General features: G+C 41.7%; 1 long non-coding RNA gene across 2 annotated transcripts in view; it reads right to left on the minus strand.

The window, feature by feature from the left end:
• The window catches only part of LOC102167109 (uncharacterized), a 59,686-nt gene that overhangs the window by 22,525 nt on the left and 17,813 nt on the right, over positions 1 to 19,348 (minus strand). For both annotated transcript variants that reach the window (XR_014838845.1, XR_002341932.2), the window contains exon 5: positions 1,086 to 1,241. This is a non-coding gene — a long non-coding RNA (uncharacterized LOC102167109). Of the gene's footprint in view, positions 1 to 1,085; positions 1,242 to 19,348 lie in introns of those variants that run through there.

Consider the following 19,348-nt stretch of genomic DNA (forward strand, 5'->3'; position numbering starts at 1 on the left):
CATCTCCAGCTTCAGCTCGACCCCTAGCCTGGGAACCTCCATATGCTGCAGGAGCGGCCCTAGAAATGGCAAAAATACAAAAAAAAAAAAAAGAAAAAGAAAACTTCCAGGACCGGCCTGTATCAAATAACTGACAACATGTTCAGGTGAGGGGGTGAAGGCCCACTTTCCTCATCTCACCTGCAGCAATTCTGAAGACCCACCCCAGCTCTACAATTTGCCATGAGAGGTCAGCCGAGGTCTCCACTGGGCCTGCACCATAGCCCAACTTACTCCTCTTCCCAATCCTGTTTCCTTCCCCTTCCTTCTGCAGGTGTTAGCACCAAGAGCATTCTCATAAATGTCCTGCCTGCTGCCTTTCATCTCAGAGTTTCTTCCCAGAAAACCTAGTGTGCAACTACAATGTGCTTGGCTGATGGTCTTGTTTGCATTTATCATGTTGAACAATCAGTAGGCCACACACACACACACACACACACACACACACACACACACTATATATATATATAAATAATTAAAATTATTTTCTTTTTAGGGCTGCATTCTCAGCATATGGAGGCTAGGGGTCTAATCGGAGCTGCAGCCACCAGCCTACGCCACAGCCACAGCAAAGTCAGATCTGAGCCACGTCTGCAAACTACACCACAGCTCACGGCAACACTGGATCCTTAACCCACTGAGTAGGGCCAGGGATCGAACCCAGGTCCTTATGGATACTAGTCCTTACGGATTCGTTTCCGCTGAGCTGCGATGGGAACTCCCGTAGTCCCCATATTCTCTTGAACATTTATCGCCACTGTGAATGGAATATGTGAATATGGTGGCATAACCATTTTATAAATGCAAACTCAGACTGTCGTAGTGAAATAACTTGCACAACAAGGTTAAAGGTGGTAACAGGTAGTACAGCAGGTGGTAAGCAGCAGAAATGGTATTTGAAATCAGGTTTGCCTTAGTGCAAAACCAGTGCAGTGTTCAATTCTAGAGTGACTGTGGGAGTCTGGACTACACACACTGAGTCCTAGGCTTTCTGAGCAGGAAAGAACAGCAGGCAAGAGCCAAGAACACAGCAGGAACATAGTTACCTTATTCTCGCAGTGCAAGCCACTTGTTTTCCGTGGGAGAGAACTGATTCTGCCACCTGCAGTGGACACTTTGCCTTCAGATACCATGGCATCCATTCCAATGAAAGCTAACTTTCTCTACATAAGAGGTTTTGATAAATACTGGGACAGGAGCACCTGGTAAAAAATATAAAACAAAGTGAGGAAACAGAGGTTCTGTCCAGTGTGCTTCTCTTATGGCAAAGATTTGGTTTGTAATTTTATTGCTAGAAAAGACCATGTGACATTGGGTAGATCCGGGCCTCGATTTTCTTTTGTAAAAATTAAAAGTTTAAGGTAGATTAATCCCATGAGATTTAAAATCTCATGAATAACCTCATATTGAGCACCTACTAACAAGACATTTAACAAATATTTATTGAATGCCTGTTATAAGCTAGGCACAGTTCTAGGCACATACAGAGCACACAGTCTGAGGGATATATAAGTGAACAAAACAAAAATCCTTGTGCTGAAGGACCTGAGGTTGCCCTGGGACACTTATGTAGCGCTTACTTTAAGCCGAGCAGAGGTCTGAACACTTTATACTTTATCACTTTATCCTCATGACAGCTCTATAAGGGAGGTACCATTAACACCGTTCCCATTTTACAGATGAATACAGAGGTGTAGAAAGAGCACCACTTTCGGCAACGCTGGATTCTTAACCCACTGAGCAAGGCCAGGGATCAAACCCATATCTTCACGGACACTATGTCAGGTTCTTAACCCACTAAGCCACAATGGGAACACCATAGGAAACCAGTTTTATTAGTTTCCTATATATTATTCCTGTGTTTCTTTATGATGATATGAAAAAATTAATATGTACTCTTACTCCCTATATTAATACAAAAGGGACACATTCTTCACATAGCAGTATATATTGGTGATCTCTCCAAAACAGTACAAAGAGAGGAAGTATTACTGGTTACGTTTCTAGGGCTACAGAGTATAACACCATTGTAGGGACTGTTTATTTTACCCATTTCCTGTTACTGGGTTGTTTATATGTTTGCTATCATAAACGGTGCTCCAATGAATTATCTCATATACATGGCATTTCATACTTGTGAAGTTGTGTGTGTTGATAGGTTCCCAGAAGTGGAATTCTGGATCAAAGGGTAAATGCATCCATAACTTTCATCAGTATCATCACATTCTCTTTCTCAGGGGTTATGGCATTTTGCATATTCTTCAGCATGGGAGTGAATCTTACTATTGCTCCATAGCTATGCTAACATAACATGTAATCAAACTTTTGGATTTTTGCTAGTCTGGTAAAAAATGGTATCTCAAAAAATATATATAATAACTAAAAAAAAAAAAAAAAATGGAGTTCCCGTCGTGGCGCAGTGGCGAATGAATCCGACTAGGAACCATGAGGTTGCGGGTTTGGTCCCTGGCCTTGCTCAGTGGGTTAAGGATCCGGCGTTGCCTTGAGCTGTGGTGTAGGTCGCAAACGCAGCTCAGATTCCGAGTTGCTGCGGCTCTGGCGCGGGCTGGTGGCTACAGCTCCGATTCGACCCCTAGTCTGGGAACCTCCATATGCTGCGGGAGCGGCTCAGGAAAAGGTAAAAAGACAAAAAAAAAAGGTATCTCACTGTAGTTTTTTATTTATGGGCCTATGAGCCATCTATCCATGTTTTTGGTCAATTTTTCCATTGAGTTGTGATCTTTTCTCAGTTTCTAAGCTTATTCTATATTAGCTAGATTAATCTTTCTCTGTAATATGAATTGTAAATCTTTTCTTCCAATTTTCATTTTTTTCTTTTTCTTTTTTGGCTGCTCCTGTGGCATATGGAAGTTCCCAGGCCAGGTATTAAATCCAAGCCACAGCTGTGGCCTATGCCACAGCCACAGAAATGCTGGATCCTTAACCCTTTGCACTAGGCAGGGGATTGAACCCATACCTCCTCAGAAACAAGGTTGGATTCGTAACCTGCTGTACCACAGTGGGAACCCCTTTCATTTGTATTTTGATTTTATTCTTGGTATAATCAATTATTCTTAAGAAATAAGTAGGAGTTCCCGTCATGGCGCAGTGGTTAACGAATCCGACTAGGAACCATGAGGTTGCGGGTTCGGTCCCTGCCCTTGCTCAGTGGGTTAACGATCCGGCGTTGCCGTGAGCTGTGGTGTAGGTTGCAGACGCGGCTCGGATCCCGCGTTGCTGTGGCTCTGGCGTAGGCCAGCGGCTACAGCTCCGATGAGACCCCTAGCCTGGGAACCTCCATATGCCGCAGGAGCGGCCCAAGAAATAGCAACAACAACAACAACAAAAGACAAAAAAAAAAAAAAAAAGAAAGAAATAAGTAAATTACCAAAATTGAAGAAGTAGGGAGTTCCCTGATAGCCTAATAGTTAAAGATCTGATGTTATCGCTGCTGAGGTGCAGGACTGATTCTTGGCCCAGCAGCTTTTGTATGCTGTAGGCATAGCCAAAAAGTAGAAGTAGAAAACCTTTAAAAGATCAATTACTGTAGAAAAAGCTACAAGCTCTGTTTTGTTTTTTTGGCCATACCCGTGACATGCGGAAGTTCCTGGGCCAGGGAATCAAACCTCAGCCACAGAAGTAACAATAAGCCACAGGAGTGACAATGCCAGATCCTTAACCACTAGGCCACTAGGGAACGTCTCAAAGCTCTATTTTATGTATTTTATTTTATATTTTTTTTTGTCTTTTGTCTTTTTAGGGCCGTACCCATGGCGTATGGAGATTCCTACGCTAGGAGTTGAATTGGAGATGTAGCTGCCGGCCTACACCACAGCCACAGCAATGCAGGATCCAAGCCACAACTGTGACCTACAATAGAGCTCATAGCAACACCAGATCCGTAACCCACTGAGCAAGACCAGGGATCGAACCTGTGTCCTCCTAGATACTAGTTGGGTTTGTTAACCACTGAGCCACAATGGGAACTCTTTAAAGCTCTATTTTAAGAAGGGTATCAGGAGTTCCCGTTGTGGCTCAGTGATTAATGAATCTGACTAGGAACCATGAGGTTGCAGGTTCGATCCCTGGCCTTGCTCAGTGGGTTAAGGATCTGGCATTGCCATGAGCTGTGGTGTAGGTCGAAGATAAGGCTTGGATCTGGCGTTGCTGTGGCTCTGGCGTAGGCCTGTGGCTACAGCTCCAACTTGACCCCCTAGCCTGGGAACCTCCACATGCCATGGATGTAGCCCTAGAAAAAAAGACAGAAAGACAAAAATAAATAAATAAAACAAAATTAAAAAGGGTATCAGGTTCAAAGAGTTTTACTGGTGACTTCTCTCAAAATTTCATGGAATGAAAAAAAAATTCATGGAATGAATAATCCCATTATTATTATTATTATTATTAACTGCGGTTTAAAAAAACCATAATATCAGGGGAATGAGAAGACAAGCCACAGATTGGTAGAAATATTTGCAAAAGACAAATTTGATAAAGGACAGTTATCCAATATATACAAAGAACTCTTAATAATGAGAAAACAAAAACTGAATTAAAAAATAGGCCAAAGACCTTAACAGATACTTCATCAAAGAAGATATACAGATAGAAAATAAGCACATGAAAATATGTACCACATCAGTATGTCAATAGGGAATTACAAGTTAAAACAAGAGTGCAGTACCACTACACACCTGTTAAAAAGGCCAAAATCCAAAACACCGACAACACCAAATACTGTTAAGATGCGGAGAAACAGGAACTGTCACATTCGTTGCTGAAGGAAATGCAAACTGCATTCCTTCCATTTTGGAAGACAGTTTGGCTATTTCTTACAAACTGAAGACTTAGATCCTCACAAAAATCAGGACAAAGATGCTTATAATTGATGAGCTTCGTTCTTAATTGCCAAAACTTGGAAACAACAGAGATGTTCCTCAGCAGGTAATGGATAAATGAATTGTGGTACATTCACACAATGGAATATTATTCAGTGCTAAAAAGAAATGAGATATTGGAGTTCCCTCGTGGCTCAGTGGTAATGAACCCAACTAGGATCCATGAGGATGCGGGTTCTATCCCTTGCCTTGCTCAGTGGGTTAAGGATTTGGTGTTGCCATGAGTTGTGGTGTAGGTCACAGACAAGGCTTGGATCCCCTGTTGCTGTGGCTGTGGTGTAGGCCGGCAGTTGCAGCTCCAATCCCGCCCCTAGCCTGGGAATTTCCATGTGCCACGGGAACTGCCCTAGAAGAAAAAAAAAGAAAAGAAAAAGAAAGAAAGAAATGAAAAATGAGCTATCAAGCCATAAAAAGACATGGAAGACTCTTACTAAGTGAAAGAAACCAATCTGCAAAGACTACATACCGTATGATTCCAACTATATGACATTCTGGAAAAGACAAAACTATGGAGACAGTGAAAATATTCGTGGTTGCCAGGGTTGGGTGGGAGGGTCACGGAGGAGGAAGGGATGAAGAGGTGGAGCACAGAGGATATTTCAGGCAGCGAAATTATTCTGTATGATCTCATGATGGTGGCTACATGTCATTATACATTTGTCCAAACCCAGACAATGTTCAATATCAAAAGTGAACCCTAAGGTAATCTATGGACTTTGAGTGATTATGGGTCAATGTAGGTAAAAATGTACCATTCTGGTGAGTAATGTTGATAATGGTGGGGGTTATACATGTGCGGGGACAGTGGTATATGAAAAATCTCTCAGTTTTGTTTTAAACCTGAAACTGCTCTCAGAAAATTGTCTTTTTCAAAAATTACACACACACACACACACACACACACATCAGACTGGTGGTTGCCAGGGGCTGTGATAGGAAAGGTTAATTACAAAAGAGCACAAAAGATCTTGAGATAATGAAAATATTCTGTATGCTGGTCAAGGTGGTTACTACGTGACTGTAGATATTTGTCAAAACTCCAAACCATATACTTAGAAAGATAAAGCTTACTGTATGTAAGTTCTACCTCACTTGACTTTTAAAAATTTGTAAGAATGTGTATCTTTTAAAATTCATTCAACAGGAGTTCCCATCGTGGCTCAGTGGTTAACGAATCTGACTAGGAACCATGACGTTGAGGGTTCAATCCCTGGCCTTGCTCAGTGGGTTAAGGATCCGGCGTTGCCGTGAGCTGTGGTGTGAGTGGCAGACGCAGCTCGGATCCCGAGTTGCTGTGGCTCTGGCGTAGGCCAGTGGCTACAGCTCCGATTAGACCCCTAGCCTGGGAACCTCCATGTGCCATGGGAGCGGCCCTAGAAAAGGCAAAAAGCCAAAAAACAAACAAACAAAAAAATTCAACAAATATTTACCGAATATCAGCAAATATTTACTGACTATCAATAGCACCTGGTACTATTCTAGGCCCTGGAGATAAAACATTGATTAAATAAACAAAATTCTCTGTGTTTGTGGAGTTTATATTCTGTTGCAGGAGACAGAGAATAAGCAAATTTAATATGTAAAATATCTACTGTGTTAGTGTTGGTAAGATTTGCCATCAGAGTAGATGTGTAGGAAAGAGGAGTCTATAATTGCCCTTAACAACTGAAGGGTAGAGTTGCCAGGTTTCGAGATGGGAAGACTGGTTACAGGATCAGATTGAGAGTGAGGAGGGAAAGAATGGGAAGCTCTGTTTGGACATGTCACACTTGAAATGCCTACTAGCCAGCCAGTTAGACTTACTGGAGGTTGTCAGTGGGCAGTTGGATATAGAAGTCTGGAGGTGAGGTCTGACTAAAGATACAAGTTTGGGATAGTCACCATAGGAGAGTAAATAAAGATAAAAGGTAGAAGATAATCTGAGGAAGGAGCTTCACGGCTCTCCAATACTAACAGGTTAGAGAGATGAAGAGGAACCAACAGACGGAGACAGAGGGACCTGAGGTGGGAGGAAAGCCAATCATTTCTGGAGTCTTGGGAGCGGAAAGAAGCAAAAGTTACAAGCTGGAGCGTGGATGATCTATGTCAACCCTGGATTTGGCAACATGGAGATCACTGGTCATTTAAGCCGTGTCACTGCAGTGGTCAGAGTGAAAGAAAAAGAGAAGTGCGTAAACATTAAAATACAAGCACTGTTCACTGTAATGTTAATACTAACACAGTAAATCTACTCCTCCATTTTTTAGTAGTTCCAGGTACTTAAGAATGTTTCTTTCATTACCTGTCCTGATTTTTCCTTGGTTCTATTTCCTGGGTTGGGCAGGGAGAGATGAAGTCACCTGCTGGAAGATGGTCCCTGCTAGGCAGCGGCAGAAATTGGTCTTATTCCGACCATCCCCGTGGCATTTCACTTCACCAATTTAAGTTTTATTTTTAAAAATAACATATGGGAGTTCCCAATGTGGCTCATCAGTAACAAACCTGACTAGTAACCATGAGGATGCAGATTTGATCCCTCATCACTGTGAGCTATGGTGTAGGCCACAGACTCAGCTCGGACCCTGCCTGGCTATGGCTCTGGATGTGGCATAGGATAGCAGCTGCAGCTCCAATTGGACCCCTAGCCTAGGAACTTCCATATGCCATATATATGGGCCTAAAAAGCAAAACAAAAAAAAACAAATACGTGTTTTCTAGTTAAACATCGCAGACTGAATACGTGCATTTTATTGCCCCTTCCCCATGAAATAGTAAAGGGATTTTTTTAAAAAAACACAAAATTCCAAAGTCAAAGAGAATAAAAGAGGAGCCAAAGTAGATAAAAAACTAAATTTGGAAAAGTGGAAAGCAACTGAATTTAAAAGTCTTAAGAAAAGAGGGGGAAAAAAATATTGAAAAACCAAAAGCCAGGTGCTGCATAGGGGAAGCCAAGAAGCTTCTGCCACAGAATCCTAAAAAGACCTAGGATGAATGTACCTAGTTTCTCCAAAGGCATGGGGGTAGGGAGGTTTAATGTCTGATTAGGAAGCAGACTAGCACACCATATTCCCTTGCCCACTTGGCAGAAGACTGGAGATTTTCTCTCCAGCAGCTGAATCAAGCAGATTCTAGGTTCAGAGAGACCAGACACAAGAGAAAGCCATTAACTAAGTCTGAATATTGAGAGTTCACAGTCTTTTCCCCATGTGATTGCCAGAATCCTGAGAGATTTGAAGACTTCTCTCCAGAAACACTGACAAGCCCTGGAGAAAAGACTTAAAGATACTGATGCTTAGGTTTCCCCAATGAACTAGGTAGGAGCCTACCTTATCACTATTAAGTATACCATTCAACAAGACCCATCCAGGTACAAATAGCTTTCTACCACTTTTTATTCCCTTACTGTTAAGTATAAATGGATAGCCTAGGAGTTCCCATCATGGCTCAGTGGTTAATGAATCTGACTAGGAACCATGAGGTTGCAGATTTGATCCCTGGCCTTGCTCAGTGGGTTAAGGATCTGGCATTGCCATGAGCTGTGGTGTAGGTTGCAGACATGGCTCAGATCCCGCATTGCTCTGGCTGTGGCATAGGCCAGCAGCTACAGCTCTGATTCGACCCCTAGCCTGGGAACCTCCATATGCCGTGGGAGCGGCCCAAGAAATGGCAAAAAGACAAAAAAATAAAAATAAAAATAAATAAATAAATAAATACCCTAACACCATCAGACTTTTGAGAGCAGGCTCTAATATTACAGGGGGAAAAAAAGAACTTGAAAAAGAAATAAAGCAGGAAACAAAAGAAAACTTTTAAAAAGTAGTATCCAAGAGTTAGGAGAAGATATGGCAATCATGGAGTTCCTACCATGGCACAGTGGGTTAAGAATCCAACTGCAGTGGCTCAGGTTGCTGCAGAGGTGCAGGTTTGATCCTGGGACTGGCATAGTGGGTTATAGGACACCATGTTGCCATAGCTATGACATAGGTTGCAGCTGAAGCTTGGATTCAATCCCTGGCCTGAGAACCATCCATATGCCATGGGTATGGCCATTAAATTAAAAAAAAAAAAAAAAAAAGAGGAGTTCCCATCATGGCTCAGCAGAAACAAATCTGACTAGGAACCTTGAGGTTGCGGGTTTGATCCCTGGCCTCACTCAGTGGGTTAAGGATCCCACATTGCCATGAGCTGTGGTGTAGGTCACAGATGTGGCTTGGATCTGGCATTGCTGTGGCTGTGGTGTAGGCCAGCAGCTGTAGCTCCAATTCAACCCCTAGCCTGGGAACCTCCATATGCCACGACTGTGGCCCTAAAAAGCACACACACACAAAGAAGATATTGCAATCATGAAGAAAGAACTGAGCATAGGTTTTAAAAATAAATATCCAAAGAATAAGGGGAAATGCTTAGGTATTAAACATTTGATGCAGAAATAAAAATAATTTAATTCAAAAATTGGAAGACAAAGTTGAGGAAATCTCAACAAGAAAACAGAAGAGATAAAGGGAGAGGATTATTCTTGAAGGCTCAATAACCCCTCCCAACCCCCCCAACAAACACATGAAAATAACTACAGAAAAAGGAAACAAAGATAAAGAAATTATCAAAAATATAATACAAGAAAGTTTACAGATTGAAAGAGTCTATGACTACTAAACACCAGAAATGAAAACATCCCACACCAAAGCCACATCATTGTGAAATTCCAGTATAAATTCAGAAGTTTCTAAGGAGAGTGGGAGGGAAGAACAGATAATGGAAAAAAAAGACTAGCATTCAAGACAGCATAAGATTTCTCAACAGCAACACTGGAAACCAGAAGACATTGGAAGAATTACCTTAACATTCTAGAGGAAAGTCATTTCCAATTTCCAATTCTATACCCTACCCAAATATTAATTAAATTTTTTTAAAAATATCAATCATGTGAGAATAGAATAAAAATTTTCAGATATATGAGGTCTCAAAAAAATTTTCTTTTTATACACCCTGTCTCAGGAAGCTACTGAAATGTTATCTACCAATACGAGGGAGTAAACAGATGTAGAAAGATATAAGATTTAAGAAACAGGATGTGCAGCAAAGTGGAGAAGCGAAATGAGCCCTCATCCTGATGGTAAAAGAAGACACTAAGATGACAGCTAGGCAGTACATAGAGAAGTAACTAGGCCAGATTGGTGCAAGTCTGAGAGCTAAATGAGAAGTATTTTAGATAAGAGCAGAGTTTAGGGCTCAAGTGCTGATAACTACATAGAAGACTAATAAGCAAACGACAATGACAAGATAATTATTAATTCCAGGAAAAACAAAAGACTTTTAGGGAAAGAAAAGTTAAGCCTGGTTTATTGCACAACTCTCCTCTAAATAGTATACATGATAGTAATGTAAACACAGAATACTGACCTAAGCAAAATTTCAATTTAATTATATTGGGAGATGGAAAGATGAGAAAATTGAATTTGCATTTGATGAGTGCGATGAGAAAAGAGAGGCCAATACTTATCACTCAAGGTCGCCATTTAGCAAGTAATACCTAAAATTGAAAAATCAATAAATAAAATATATTTTTTTTACAAATATGGAGATAATAGCATCAGATAAAAGAATTGAAAGTTGTTGCTTCTTGAGAGGACAACAGGGATATAGTTGAAGAGGATTGTTTTTCTTAAGACTTACAGAATTATTAACTCATATGAGCATGCCTGATTTTTTACTTAAAAATTAAGAGAAAATAAGGTAGATTGATATGTAGTATCACAGGAAAGGGTCCATGATTATACAAGTTTAAACACCAAAATGAGGAATAATAGCACAGTTATATTTTAAAAATTATATATGTATATATAAACATTTGCATATGTAGAGAAAAGAATACACACTAAACTGTTGATAATGGTTACTCACAAGGAGTTGAATGGGAGAGACCCTCATTTTTTACATTATGTACTTTCATTTTGCTTACTTTTTTGGTAACGAGCATTAATTACATTTTTTAGTGTCTTCATGCCTGTGCATCGAATATTTGTTGTTCAGTTGATAGCTTTTTAAATTATGCTTTATATACACAAGCATACAAGGACCAACATCATCTCCGAAGCTTTAATGTATACACAACCACAGTGCAAACCACTGGGCTAGCTACTCGTTAGGCAGGTGTTCAATAAAAGCTCACATTGCGGTACTGAATCCCACATCACAGCAAAGAGCATGTTGTACCACTCCCTGCCACCAGATGGCAGGTCTCTATCAGAAGTCCTCATCTGTGCCACTTGGTTGTCCTCACTACCGCTCCCATCCTTCCAAAGTACTTTATCTTACTCTATTATCAGTTGTTTATACTTCTCTCTGAGTTCCTCCAAGATAAAAACAACTGAGGATAACTCGTCTTAGACCCATAAGTGTTGAATACTAGCCTGAACTGAATAGGTAAATACTTTTAGAATAAATGGAGAAATGGATGCATATTTCTCTAAAAACAAATTCACACTTATCTCCATACTTTCTTGCCCAACAATCAATCTGAAAACATTAATTAGGAACTTCTATGTCCTATCCAATGTCCAGAGATGGGAGTTTTGAACAGTAAGAGAATAAAAAATGTCGTAAAGGGCTTTTAGCCAACTGAAATCTCTCCTTGGATGAGCCCCCGAAGCTCCGAACCTTTCTAGGCTAATGACGATGTGACTTCTGCTTTCTGGGGAGCTCAGTTGGATGGCAGAAATGTGCTGCTATCCTTGGAGGGATCCTCTGTGTGGCTAGGACTGACAAAGCCTAAATGATAAGGAAATACATCTTCAATCATGAAACAGATCAAGTTAGGGCTTGCAGATTTATTTCCTCTAATGTACCCCAACCCTCACAGGCCCATGTGTTCAGCCAGCTGCTCCCATTTTCCACAGAGGAATGCCTATTTTCTTCTCCATACTTGAAACCCTGGATCTAAAAGGGAAAATTGAAGGATTCTCTTCTTCCTTCCCTAGGCATATTGTTGGGGAACTTTGCAAGTCATTGAGGCTAAATTAGGGGGCCAGTGGGAGGGTCAGGAGCTCAAGCAGCTGTGGCATTTGGACTTGGAGTCAAGATCACTGGTGGGGTGGGGGGTGGGGGTGGGGGCAGGAGGCAAGCTTCCCAGGAGGAGGGGTGGAGACCACAGACTGAAAATCCCCGAGCTCTGCTCACTGTCAGGGCTCAGAAGAATATGCATGGGGGCTCGTTCTCTCCACACACACCCATCTCCACCCTCTTATCTAATTAGCAGAGGAGTGTTAAAAGTCAGAAATCCTATCTCTTTCTCTATTCTGGCATTTTCCAGCCACCTTCACCTTCTCACTCAACTCCTGCATCTCTAAACTTGCTCCACTGTCTAAACAGCCCCTCTAATATCAGAGCCCTGAAAAAGGAGTCTGGAAAAGAAATGTAGGGGAACCAAGGATTTGGAGAGGTTAGTGAGAGTGCATATTTGGAAAGAAGCATTAGCTTAGGATGCATACCATCATGGCCAAAGGGTGACCAAACCTGGTGGACCTGGTCTATTTTATTTTATTTTATGTTTTTGCTTTTAAGGGCCACACCCGTGGCATATGGAGGTTCCTAGGCTAGGGGTCTAATTGGAGCTACAGCTGCTGGCCTATGCCACAGCCACAGCAACGCCAGGTCTGTAACCCACTGAGCAAGGCCAGGGATCGAACCTGCAACCTCATGGTTCCTGGTCGGATTCATTTCCGCTGCGCCACAACAGAAACTCCCCCTGGTCCTGGTTTAAGCACTGAAAGTCCCTCAGCCCTGGGCAAACCAGGGTGACAGGATGAAGGCTCTGTAACCCTGAGTAAGTCCTCTCTCTCTGGGCCTTAGTTATATCCTTGCAAAAGTGGAACTCTCTAGCTCAGACATTCTATGGCTTTATAAGTGGCCTCTGGAATTCCTGAAGCTGGGCACGGGGTGGGGGGTGGGGGACTCTGGCTTACTCCCCATTGATTACTGTACCCGGAGCTTCCCTAAGCTTTCCAAGAACATGAGGTGGAAGGGGCCTTCAGGATTACCTAGTGCTACTCCTTTCTAGCTCCATGAATATCATTCTAGTGAAGTACAATGCATTTGTTCATTGCATTCCACTTACTACTTTATGCCCTACATTATTGTTAGATACAAACCTTATCTCCTTTTTACTTGATACTAATCTCCCTGAGGGCAGGCAGCAAGATCTTGGCTCTGCAAATGTTAAATCCTTGCATATAACTGGAACAAACAATTATTTGTGTTAAATTCTACAGAGAAAACTTTTGCACTTTATCTCCCAGTGCTCTAGAGGGAGGACACAGAGCTCCAGTGGTGTACTGGGAGGCAGTTTGTCCAGTCATGGAGAACTGATTGTTAAATTTTCAGGAATTTTGCAAACTGGTCGTTAAACACATCGGCCATTAAAATTAAATTATGGAGTTCCCATTGTGGCTCAGTGGTTAACAAATCCGACTAAGAACCATGAGGTTGCAGGTTCGATCCCTGGCCTTGTTCAGTGGGTTAAGGATCTGGTGTTGCCATGAGCTGTGGTGTAGGTCACAGCTGAGGCTTGGATCCTGAGTTGCTGTGGCTGTGGTTGGCAGCTACAGCTCCGATTGGACCCCTAGCCTGGGAAACTGCATATGCCGCGGGTGTGGCCCTAGAAAAGACAAAAAGACAAAAAAAAAAAAAAAAAAAAAACAACAATATAGTCTCTATGAGGATGCAGGTTTGATCCCTGGCCATGCTCGGTGGGTTAAAAAGCCGGCCTTTGAGTTCCCATCATGACGCAGTGGTTAACGAATCCGACTAGGAACCATGAAGTTGTGGGTTCAGTCCCTGGCCTTATTCAGTGGGCTAAGGATCCAGCATTGCTGTGAGCTGTGGTGTTGGTTGCAGATGCGGCTCGGATCCTGTGTTGCTGTGGTTCCGGCATAGGCCAGCAGCTACAGCTCCAATTAGACCCCTAGCATGGAAACCTCCATATGCCACGGGAGCGGCCCTAGAAAAGGCAAAGAAAAAATAAAAAAAAAAAAAAAAGATAAAAAGCCGGCCTTGCCACAAGCTGCAGAGTAGCTTGTACATCCGGCTTGGATCCAGTGTTGCCATGGCTGTGGCATAAGCCTGCAGCCTCAGCTTCAATTGGACCCCTAGCCCAGGGTCTTCAACATATGCAGCAGATGCAATAGTAATATAGATAGATAGATAGATAGATAGATAGATAGATAGATAGATAGATAGATAGATAGATAGATAGATAAGATAGATAGATAGATAGATAGATAAAATAAATTTAGGATTAAATAAATTATATTAAAAATAAGTATTCAGGGAGTTCCTGTCATGGCTCAGTGGAAACAAATCTGACTAGCATCCATGAGGATGTAGGTTCAATCCCTGGTCTTGCTCAGTGAGTTAAGGTCCTGGCATTGCCGTGAGCTATGTACATGTGTGCCGCAGACCCAGCTTGGATCTGGCATTGCTGTGGCAGTGGTGTAGGCCGGTAGCTACAGCTCCAATTCGACCCCTAGCCTGGGAACCTTCAAATGCCGTGGGTTCAGCCCTAAAAATACACACACACACACACACACACAGTACTCAAAATTGATCACTTCTTAATTATTTTACTAGATTTTACTATTACCTATACCATTGATGCTACATCTATTATATCTATGATAAAAATACTGTATGGCCATGGTGGTAGCATTCACACGATACAAATCAACAAAAACTACCAGTCATGGCTCCTGTCCCACTGAAGCTGGTTGTTGAGTATCTACCAGCACACCACTGGTTCAGAGCTACTACTGTTCTCTCTGATCATAGGCCCACTCTATCTCCACTGTTGCTTTTTTTTTTTTTTTTTTTTTTTAGGGCCTCGCCCATGGCATATGAAAGTTCCTAGGCTAGGAGGTTTTTTTGTTTTGGGGTTTTTTTTTTTTTTGCTTTTTAGGGGCACACCCATGGCATATGGGGGTTCCCAAGCTAGGGGTCAAATCGGAATTATAGCTGCCAGCCTACCACAGCCACAGCAACCCAGATCTGAGCCGCATCTTCGACCTAATACCACAGCTCACGGAAACACCGGATCCTTAACCTAGTGAGCAAGACTAGGGATGGAACCCGCAACCTCATGGTTCCTAGTCAGATTCGTTAATCCATGACAGAAACTCCCCCCAGGCTAGGATTGAATCGGAACTGCAGCAGCAGGCCACAGCCACAGCAACCCTGTATTCAAGCTGCGTCTGAGACCTACACCACAGCTTATAGCAATGGTGGATCCTTAATCCATTGAGCAAGGTCCGAGATCAAACCCACATCCTCACGGAGACTATGTTGGGTTCTTAACCCACTAAGCCTCAACAAGAACTCCCTCCACTATTATCTTCTACTTGGTCTTCAGTTCCAGATTTCTATTCCTGGAAGAGAGAAACCAAGAGTTGGATCAATCACCTAAAAACTGAGATAACTAATGGAACATGATGGAGGATAATGTGAAAAAAAGAATATATATATATGACTGGATTAATTTGCTATACAGTAGAAATTGACAGAACACTGTAAATCAACTATAACGGAAAAAATAAAAATCATTAACAACAACAACAAAAAACTAAGGCGATAATAGAGCTGAGGTTAAGTAAATGGATGCACAATTTTCCTGTAAATGATTTATAGACTTCAGTGTGGTCTGCCTGTCTCTGGCTCTTCTCCCCTTCCAAGAGACCCTCTGCCCATAGTGAATGACTATCAGGAGTCTTATGTAGACAGAGTCCCAAAGCACTCTGAAGAAGGCTTTGGTTGTCCTCCAGGTACCCATCTTACAGGTTTATGCAGATGGCCACCTGAAGAATTTAAAGATACGTAGAATGACAGCTAGGGAAGAAAAGACTTCCATCTCTGGCCTACAATCACCCCCAGGATTAATACAGTTTACAGATCTTAAAATTAGGCTCATAGCTGGAAGAGAGCTGATAAAATCCTTTTAAGTCATTCAACATTCAGTATCTTCCAAACTTTCTCATTTTACAGATGAAAAACTGAATCTACATGATAGTTAATAGAGTGCCTAAGGTCATATAAACTAATAGACAATGTCCATGTCTCCTAATACCTGGAGCAGAGGCCTGACTTTAACATCCTAAATTCCTTTTATCTTTTTTTAAATTTTTTATTTTTTAGGGTCAACGAAACATATGGAGGTTCCCAGGCTAGGGCCTGAATCAGAGCTACAGCTGCAGACCTACACCACAGCTGCAGCAACGCAGGATCTGAGCTGCATCTGCGACCTACAGCACAGCTCATGGCAATGACAGATCCATAACCCACCAAGTGAGGCCAGGGATTGAACCTGTAACCTCATGGTCACCAGTCGGATTCATTTCTGCTGAATCACAAGGGGAACTCCCCCTTTTATCTTTTTAATTAATTTATTTATTCAATTCAATTTAATTTATTTAATTTATTTGGTTTATTTAATTTATTTTTAAATTTATTATTTATTTAATTTATTTTTATTTTAATTTTAATTAATTTAATTAAATTATTTAATTTGATTTGATTATTTGATTTAATTAATTTGATTTAATTATTAAATTTATTTAATTTATTTTTTTAAGGCTGCACTTGCAGTACATGAAAGCTCCCAGGTTAGGAGTCAATTCAGAGCTGTAGCTGCAGCCTACACCACAGCCACAGAAACACCAGATGTGAGCTGTGTTTGTGACCTAAACCACAGCTCATGGCAATGCGGGATCCTTCACCCACTGAGTGAGGCCAGGGATCGAACCCACATTCTCATGGATACTAGTCAGGTTCTTAATCTGCTGAGCCACAACAAGAACTCCCCTAACCTCCTTTGAGAGAAATTATATGATGTTTAGAGAATGTGAATAGAAGCAAACACAAAGTGTGCACAGAAAAAGCTAACTATCCTCCCCCCTCCTTTCCAGAAAAGAGAAAGGGATATGTGTGTGTGTGTGTGTGTGTGTGTTTTGGCCACACCTGCGACATATGGAATTTCCTGGGCCAGAGATTAAATCCAAGTCATGGCTTTGACCTAATACTGAAACTGCAGCAATCCTTAACCCACTCACTACACCACAGCAGCTCCAAAGGATTTTTTTTTGGTCTTTCAAGGCCGCACCCGCAGCATATGGAGGTTCCCAGGCTAGGGGGTGAGTCGGAGCTGTAGGTGCCGGCTACAGCCACAGCCACAGCAATGCTAGATCTGAGCCACGTCTGTGACCTACATCACAGCTCACGGCAACGCAGGATCCTTAACCCACTGAGCAAGGCCAGGGATGGAACCCACAACCTCATGGTTCCCAGTCGATTCGTTTCCGCTGCGTCACAATGGGAACTCCCAAAGGATATTTTTAAAGAGTACCAACTAAATGCCAAGTGCTATGGCACAGAAGAATAAGGCACATCATCATTTGCAGGAAGTGAATGTGCAATTGCTTCTAAAACTCTTTCAAGGGGCTGGGGGGTGGCCAGAATTCCTGGGTTCTAATTCGACCCCTTTCTGACCACACAGTGAGTGGCATGTCAATCAACCCTGCTGCCTTAAGAAGTGAAAGCTAACCATTAGATTGTTTTTTAAAAAGTATCTTTTTTAGACAACTTACAGAATGGGAGAAAATAGTTTAAAATGATGCAACCGACAAGGGCTTAATCTCTAGAATATATAAACAATTTATACAACCCAACAGCAAAAAAGCCAATCAATCAATGGAAAAATGGGCCAAAGACCTGAATAGACATTTCTCCAAAGAAGATATACAGATGGCCAGCAAACACATGAAAAAATGCTCAACATCGCTGATTATAAGAGAAATGCAAATTGAAACTACCATGAGATACCACCTCACACCAGTCAGAATGGCCATCAATAAATCCACAAATAACAAGTGCAGGAGGGGCTGTGGAGAAAAGGGAACCCTCCTGCACTGTTGGTGGCAATGTAAACTGGTACAGCCACTATGGAGAACAGTTTGGAGATACCTTAGAAATCTATACATAGAACTTCCATATGACGCCACAATCCCACTCTTGGGCATCTATCCGGACAAAACTCTACTTAAAAGAGACACGTGCACCCGCATGTTCATTGCAGCACTATTCACAATAGCTAGGACATGGAAACAACCCAAATGTCCATTGACAGAGGATTGGATTCGGAAGAGGTGGTATATATACACAATGGAATACTACTCAGCCATAAAAAAGAATGACATAATGCCATTTGCAGCAACATGGATGGAACTAGAGACTCTCATACTGAGTGAAACGAGTCAGAAAGACAAAGACAAATACCATATGATATCACTTATAATTGGAATCTAATATCCAGCACAAATGAACATCTCCTCAGAAAAGAAAATCATGGACTTGGAGAAGAGACTTGTGGCTGCCTGATGGGAAGGGGAAGGAGTAGGAGGGATCGGGAGCTTGGGCTTATCAGACACAACTTAGAATAGATTTACAAGGAGATCCTGCTGAATAGCATTGAGAACTTTGTCTAGATACTCATGTTGCAACAGAACAAAGGGTGGGGAAAAAAATGTAATTGCAATGTATACATGTAAGGATAACCTGATTCCCTTGCTGTACAGTGGGAAAATAAAAAAAATTTTTTTTAAAGTATCTTTTTTTTTGGTCTTTTGGTTTATATTATTACAGCACTTTCATGTGTAAACATTAGATTATTGATTGGGAAGGTAGAAAACAGAGAAAAGGCCACTGAGGCAAATTCAGTGGGCTTTTAGCAAGTGACTAAGTCTGGGACACTTCTGTTTCCCAAGGAGAAATCTCACAAGCAAGAAGAGGAAGAGAACTTGCTGGGCTGAGAGTCAGAGCTTTAGTCTATTAAGGACATTTTGCATTTGAGACAGTCACACCCATTCTTCTAGAAAAATGAAACAGGAAAAAAAAAAAAAAAAAAAAAAAAGACACAGAATAGGAGCCCAGATTACTTATTATTAGATTTCAGTATATCTAAAAATCATTCTGTTAAACTGCTATAAAAATTTCTAAACATTTTTGGGGTTCTTTTATGGCCCAGTGGATTAAAGATCTGGTATTGTCACTGCAGCTGCTTGGGTCGCTGCTGTGGCCCAGGTTCACTCCCCCCTGGCCTGGGAGCTTCCACATGCCATGTGTGTGGCAAAAAAAAAAAAAAGAATAAAAACATTTCTAAACATTTTCATTTCTGTACTTATCTTCTCACATAAAGACAACAGTTGGCAGGCACCAATTCCAGTCCATATTTTGAGTGCACTGCTCTTAAAAGGCCTGGGGACTCTTTGGCCCCTAGAACTCCTTTAGTGGAGGGACATAGGAGCTCCCTTCTTCATCCGAATCAGGTACAGGGTGGCGTGAGGTGATCTGGACAGTGACGGTCACCAGGGTAATGAGTTAGGATTGTAACAGCC

Source organism: Sus scrofa, chromosome 2, assembly GCF_054392235.1.
Source record: "Sus scrofa isolate SSC_HxYL_T2T_F1_AM1 chromosome 2, Sscrofa_HxYL_maternal_Yorkshire_Landrace_v2.0, whole genome shotgun sequence".
Taxonomy (NCBI): domain Eukaryota; kingdom Metazoa; phylum Chordata; class Mammalia; order Artiodactyla; family Suidae; genus Sus; species Sus scrofa.